Raw genomic sequence first — 6,794 nt, forward strand, 5'->3', positions numbered from 1 at the left:
AAAGAGATGAAAAGAAGTTTTATGAAAAAGAGGAAATAATCGATAATGGATGAGAGAGTTGAGGGTTTTCGGCTCTTGAAAGATTAGAATAAAGAGGGTAAAAGATTCAGCCAAGAGGAACAATCGGCTTTCAAGGAAATTCGGGTTTTGGCTTTTAAGGGTAATAGGCTATCTTTAATCGAGAGAAAAGATGAGTAAAAAGAGAAGAGAAGAGTAGAAGAAGATAGGTTCGGTTCTTGATGAAGAAGAGATGAACAAGAAGGGAACAACTCATAAAAGCCCAAAATTAAAAGAACAATTTCGGCACAATTCCTTCCTGACTTAAATTCCATGTTTTGCTCCTTAATTTTTGGCCAAATTCCATGTTTGAATTCCATTCAAACTTCTAACCGATCAACAGCCTTATCCGCCACTTCATATGCTGCTAAGAAGAGTTTCGGTCCAACTCTACTACTCTCCCTCACGTATGCAGCAAAAAAAGAGTCCTTCGTGTGCACAGCAGCTAGAACCTGGGTCCTCCAGGCACACCCCCACACTGCTGGCCACTGGGACGCAACCTGGTTTTCGATATAATACTGCCACAATAATTTATAACCCTTACCTGCTTCAGTTCTGGCCCACTTTAAAAAAATAAAATAGAATTTGCCCGTGCACGGATTTGAACCTGCACCCTCTCCGCGTGCCCAGCACGCTGCTGCCACTGCGCCACTAGCACTCCTTGTGCTGGATTATGCTCACAACTCTTCTTAACCCCTATTTTAACCGCAACCTGATTACTAAAAAAAACTACCATTTGCGCGTGCCGTGTCTTGAACCCAAGCTGTAATACCCCTACCCGTATTCATTGCCGGAATAGGGTACGAGGCATTATCGGAGTTTACGAATTAATTTTTTTTATATTCAATATAGCCCTTTTATAAATATCTAACCTTCCCTGTAATTTTAAATCGAGACCAATCCACATCAACCAAATCAATTCAACATATTTTCATGATAGATTCATGCATTTATATAAGATAACGTCATCACATATCTATAACCAGGTTTGTTAACCATACTAATGGCTAACTTTACATTCATTTCACGTTAACATTTACTTTATTAGCTTATACATGCCATTGATTTCCAAAATAAAGTTTCTTTATATACCGAAATCCTGAGGTTGACAGTGTGATGTGTCTCCGACAAAATCCAACCTCCGAGCTCTTAACACTACAAAACAGGGAAAAAGGAAACGGGGTAAGCACTTTGTGCTTAGTAAGCTCATGTAACAAGAATTATACTTACCTAATATTTTCAATACAGTACAATAAACATCCATATATCCATTCAATGCATTATTACCCTAATATGCACAAACTCAACATTCAAGTTAGTACAATAATTTCCATGTACCAATAATATATACTATGATTAATGAGCTCGTCAATACCATGATTTCCATTTCCTTGTTATTTTTTCATATTTATCCCATTGAATTTATCGAAATTTCGATGGATTTTCAGAGGTACACATTTATTGTACAATTCCGGGTCCGTCAATTCATATTCATGTGTGCATATATCCATTTCAGAGAGCACACTCCCGCGAACCTCAATCTTGCAGCGGGATTACCAGTCCAGGCTAAATCCCCTGCAATATAAACTCATAGAGTACTGTCGGGATTGCCAGTCCAGGCTAAATCCCCTGCAACGACAATTACTCTAATGAGCTTGGATCTGAATTACCAGTCCAGGCTAAATTCAGACCCTAATTCGGATTACCCGTCCGGGCTAAATCCATTTTACACATATTCTTCGGGAGGGCTATATCAGGATAGGATCACCCGTCCGGGCTAGTTTTACCGTCAATTCCTTTTCAAAGATCCATCGAATTTTCCTTTTATTCAACCGAGATTTCTTCCCATTTTGTCAAATATATCAATGTTTCATTAATTTTCATACAATGAACACTCAAATCATATTCACATCAATAACATGCAATTTCAAGCATTTCAGAATATAATTCAAGTTACACGAACTTACCTTGATACTTGTTTGTAAACATGTGAAGGATCTGATCGATATCGTCGTAACATAGATACATGAAAAACATTATGGATTCTATCAAGTTCCGGTGGTAATGCCAATCGATAAGCGACCGATCCAATTCTTTCTATGATTTTATAAGGCCCGATAAATCTTGGACTCAGTTTACCCTTTCGACCGAATCGGAGGACTTTCTTCCAATGAGACACTTGCAGGAATACCTTGTCACCGACTTGAAATTCAATCTCTTTTCGTTTAAGGTCGGCCTATGATTTTTAACGATCGGAAGCTGCTTTTAGATTATCTCGAATAACCTTTACTTTTTCTTCTGTTTCCCCGATGAAATCAACCCCATGCATCTTCCTTTCACTAAGTTCTATCCAATATAACGGTGTTCTATATTTTCTACCATACAAAGCTTCATACGGAGCCATTTTAATACTAGACTGATAACTGTTATTGTAAGCAAATTCAATCAAAGGTAGATACCTCTCCCAATTACCTTCAAACTCTAGTATACAACTTCGAAGCATATCTTCCAATACTTGAATTACACACTCAGATTGACCGTCTGTCTGAGGATGAAATGCAGTGCTAAAATACAACTGAGTGCCCAAGGCTTCTTGCAATTTGTCCCAGAAGCGAGACGTAAATCGGGGATCTCTGTCTGATATAATGGAGACAGGCACTCCATGTAACCTGGCAATCTCAAATATGTACAGTTCAGCTAGTTTATCTAAAGAATAATCTATACGTACCGGAATAAAGTGAGCTGACTTTGTTAATCGGTCAACAATCACCCAAATAGCATCTTTTTTCCTCGGAGACAAAAGTAGCCCCGATAAAAATCCATAGTGATTCTTTCCCATTTCCATTCCGGTATAGTAATTGGCTGAAGTAACCCCGAAGGTACCTGATGTTCAGCTTTAACTTGTTGACATATTAAGCACCTTGATACAAACTCAGAGATATCACGTTTCATTCCCGACCACAAGTACATCTTTTTCAGATCATTATACATTTTATTACTCCCCGGATGTACAGACATAATACCGCTGTGAGCCTCGCGTAGAATCTTCTGTATGAGCTCTGAATTCTGAGGTACACATACTCTACCTCTGAATAATAAACAACCATCAGAACCAATCTGAAATTCAGAATCATTACCTGACTCACACTGTGCCCGTTTAACTTGTAACTTATCATCATTCTTCTGAGCTTCACATATTTGCTGTAAAAATATCAGTTTAGCTCTTAATTTTGCTAGGATTGAACCATCATCAGTCAATGGTAATCGGGTATTCATAGCTCGTAAAGCAAACAGAGATTTCCGGCTCAAAGCATCAGCTACAACATTATCCTTACCCGGATGGTAATCAATAATCAAATCATAGTCCTGTATCAGTTCAAGCCACCTGCGCTGTCTCAAATTCAAATCTTTCTGTGTCATCAAATATTTCAAGCTTTTATGATCAGTATAAATATGACATTTCTCACCGTACAAGTAATGTCGCCATATCTTCAGCGCAAATACAATAGCAGCTAATTCAAGATCATGTACTGGGTAATTTCTTTCATGTGGTTTAAGTTGTCTTGAAGCATAGGCTATTACTTTACCTTCTTGCATCAAAACACAACCTAAACCATTTAATGAGGCATCACTGTAAATAACAAATTCCTTACCCAGTTCAGGCTGCACTAATACAGGTGCTTTCGTTAATAGGTCTTTCAATCGGTTGAAACTTTGTTGACATTCATCAGTCCACTCGAACTTTACATCTTTCTGCAATAATCGAGTCATTGGAGAAGCTATTATAGAGAATCCCTATACAAATCTCTGATAATAACCAGCTAAACCCAAGAAACTTCTAACTTCAGATACATTCTTCGGTTGACTCCAATTAACAATAGCTGAGATTTTACTTGGATCTACCCTGATGCCTTCGGCAGATACAATGTGTCCAAGAAAACCCACTTCTCGAAGCCAAAATTCACATTTACTGAATTTAGCATACAACTGCTTCTCTCGTAGAATTTGCAACACAATTCTCAAATGTTCTGCATGTTCTTCTTCATCCCGAGAATAAACCAAAATATCATCAATGAATACTACTACAAATCTGTCTAAGTACGGTCTGAATATCCAGTTCATCAAATTCATGAATACTGTAGGTGCATTAGTTAGCCCAAACGGCATAACTAGAAACTCATAATGCCCGTACCTGGTTCTAAAGGCTGTTTTTGGCACATCTGACTCCTTTACCCGTAACTGATACTAACCTGATCGAAGATAAATCTTTGAAAACATAGTAGCACCTTTCAGCTGATCAAATAAATCATCAATCCGGGGTAACGGGTACTTATTCTTTATGGTTACTTTATTAAGCTGCCAGTAGTCGATACACGATCTCAAAGACCCATCTTTCTTTTTCACAAACAGAACCGGTGTACCCCAAGGTGAATGACTCGGTCGGACAAAACCCCTGTCAACAAGCTCTTGCAACTATGTCTTTAACTCTTTTAATTCTATAGGAGCCATCCGGTACGGAGCTATGGAGATCGGAGTAGTTCCCGGAATCAAATCTATAGAAAATTCCACTTCTCTTTCTGGTGGCAATCCTGGTAATTCTTCTGGAAACACATCGGAAAATTCACATACCACTGGAACTGCCTGTATCTTTGACTCAGATACCTTGGTGTCAAGTACATAAGCCAAGTAAGCATCATACCCCTTTTTGACATACCTCTGTGCTGCCATTATTGAAATCATATCAGACAACCCCTCTGTCTGATCAGATTTAACCCGGAGCAACTCACCATTCTGACATTTTAGCACAATATATTTTTGTTTACAATTTACTACCGCATCAGGCTGGGTTAACCAATCCATACCCAATATCACGTCAAATTCATCAAATGGCAGTAACATCAAATTAGCCGGGAAACAATAACCTCTTACCATTAGTGGAAAAGTTTTACAAATTTTATCCACTAACACAGACTGGCCCAGGGGGTTCGAGACTTTAACCACAAATTCAGTAGGTTCAACAGATAAATTTTTAACAATTGCAAGTTTAACACATATATATGAATGCGTAGAACCAGGATCAATCAATACAGTAATATCAGTATCAAGTAAAGAAAATGTACCAGTAATAACATCGGGTGCTGAAGCATCTTCTCTGGCACGAATGACATATGTCCTAGCAGGTGCTCGTGCCTCAAGCCTACCTGCAGTATCTTTTGTAGCTCATCGACTACCACTGACATTACCGGATGGTCGAGGTAGTCTACCTCTCGAAACTGGATTACTCAGCTTCGATATCTGTTCAGTTTCTTTTTCACCCCTTTCTGGACAATCTCTTAGGAAATGGTCAAAAGAACCACATCAGTAACAAGCCCCGCTCTTTAATCGACATTCACAAAAATGAGCTTTATTACAGTACTGGCATCTCGGTTTAGGAGTGCCAACACTGCCAGCACTGGTCACTGATGGAGTAGAAGGCCTTGGATTAGTGCGTTGAGAACCTCGCTCTTTGCCCGAATACCCAATGGCTGAAGTAGAACGATTCTGATACTTCTTCAATTTCTTTGAAGCAGAAAACTGAGATTTTCCCATCGGTCTTTTACTAAAAATTCGAGCTTCCCTCTTAGCCTGTTTCTTTTCTTTGCTCAATTCTTCTGCTTTATAAGCTCTCTCTGCCAATATAGTAAACTCTCGAATTTCAAGAATTCCGATCAGTAACTTAATGTCTTCATTCAACCCTTCTTCGAATCGTTTGCACATTTCAGCTTCTGATTGTACCCATTCTCGAGCATATTTACTCAATCGAACAAATTCTCTTTCATATTCAGATACTGATCTGTTACCCTGTTTCAACTCAAGAAATTCTTTTCTTTTCTGATCGAGAAACCTCTGGCTGATATATTTTTTTCTGAACTCGGTCTGAAAGAATTCCCATGTAATTTCTTTTTTCGGAACAACTGAAGCTTTAGTATTCCACCAATGGTAAGCTGTGTCTTTTAGCAGTGAGACGGCACATTTTCATACATTTTTCTGGTGTACAAGATAATTCCTCCAGAACCCGAGTAGTGTTTTCTAACCAGAATTCAGCCCGTTCGGAATCATCATCAACTGCTGCTCGAAATTCTTCGGCCCCATATTTTCGAATTTTATTTATTGGAGCTTTCCCTTTTCTGACAGATTCAGTACCTGTACCTTGTGGGATCTCGGGAACCGGTGGAGGAGCAGGAAGGGGAGCTTGAACTTGCTGCACTACAGGGTTAGTTCTTAAGTATTTATTAAACTATTCATTCATCATTTGAAAGAAGGCTGTTTTTGCCTCCTCCCCTCGACCCTCTGTCTCGGGCCTTCTACTGCTAGTTTCTTCTCCTTGTACTGAAGCCGGAGCATGACTCCCAGCTTCCTCAGATTGAGCTCGGTCGGATGACATTACTATAAGAAAAACACATTTTAAATGGTCAGGAGATATCACACTATCAATAATAATTTAAATGGCATGTATAGCTAATCCCGTATTTGCTACATCGGTCCTAGAACCGGCTAAACTGTAGCTCTGATACCAATAAATGTAATACCTCTACCCGTATTCATTGCCGGAATAGGGTACGAGGCATTATCGGAGTTTATGAATTAATTTTTTTTATATTCAATATAGCCCTTTTATAAATATCTAACCTTCCCTGTAATATTAAATCGAGACCAATCTACATCAACCAAATCAATTCAACATATTTTCATGATAG

This window comes from Gossypium hirsutum, chromosome A08 (genome assembly GCF_007990345.1).
Source record: "Gossypium hirsutum isolate 1008001.06 chromosome A08, Gossypium_hirsutum_v2.1, whole genome shotgun sequence".
In the NCBI taxonomy this organism is placed as follows: Eukaryota; Viridiplantae; Streptophyta; class Magnoliopsida; order Malvales; family Malvaceae; genus Gossypium; species Gossypium hirsutum.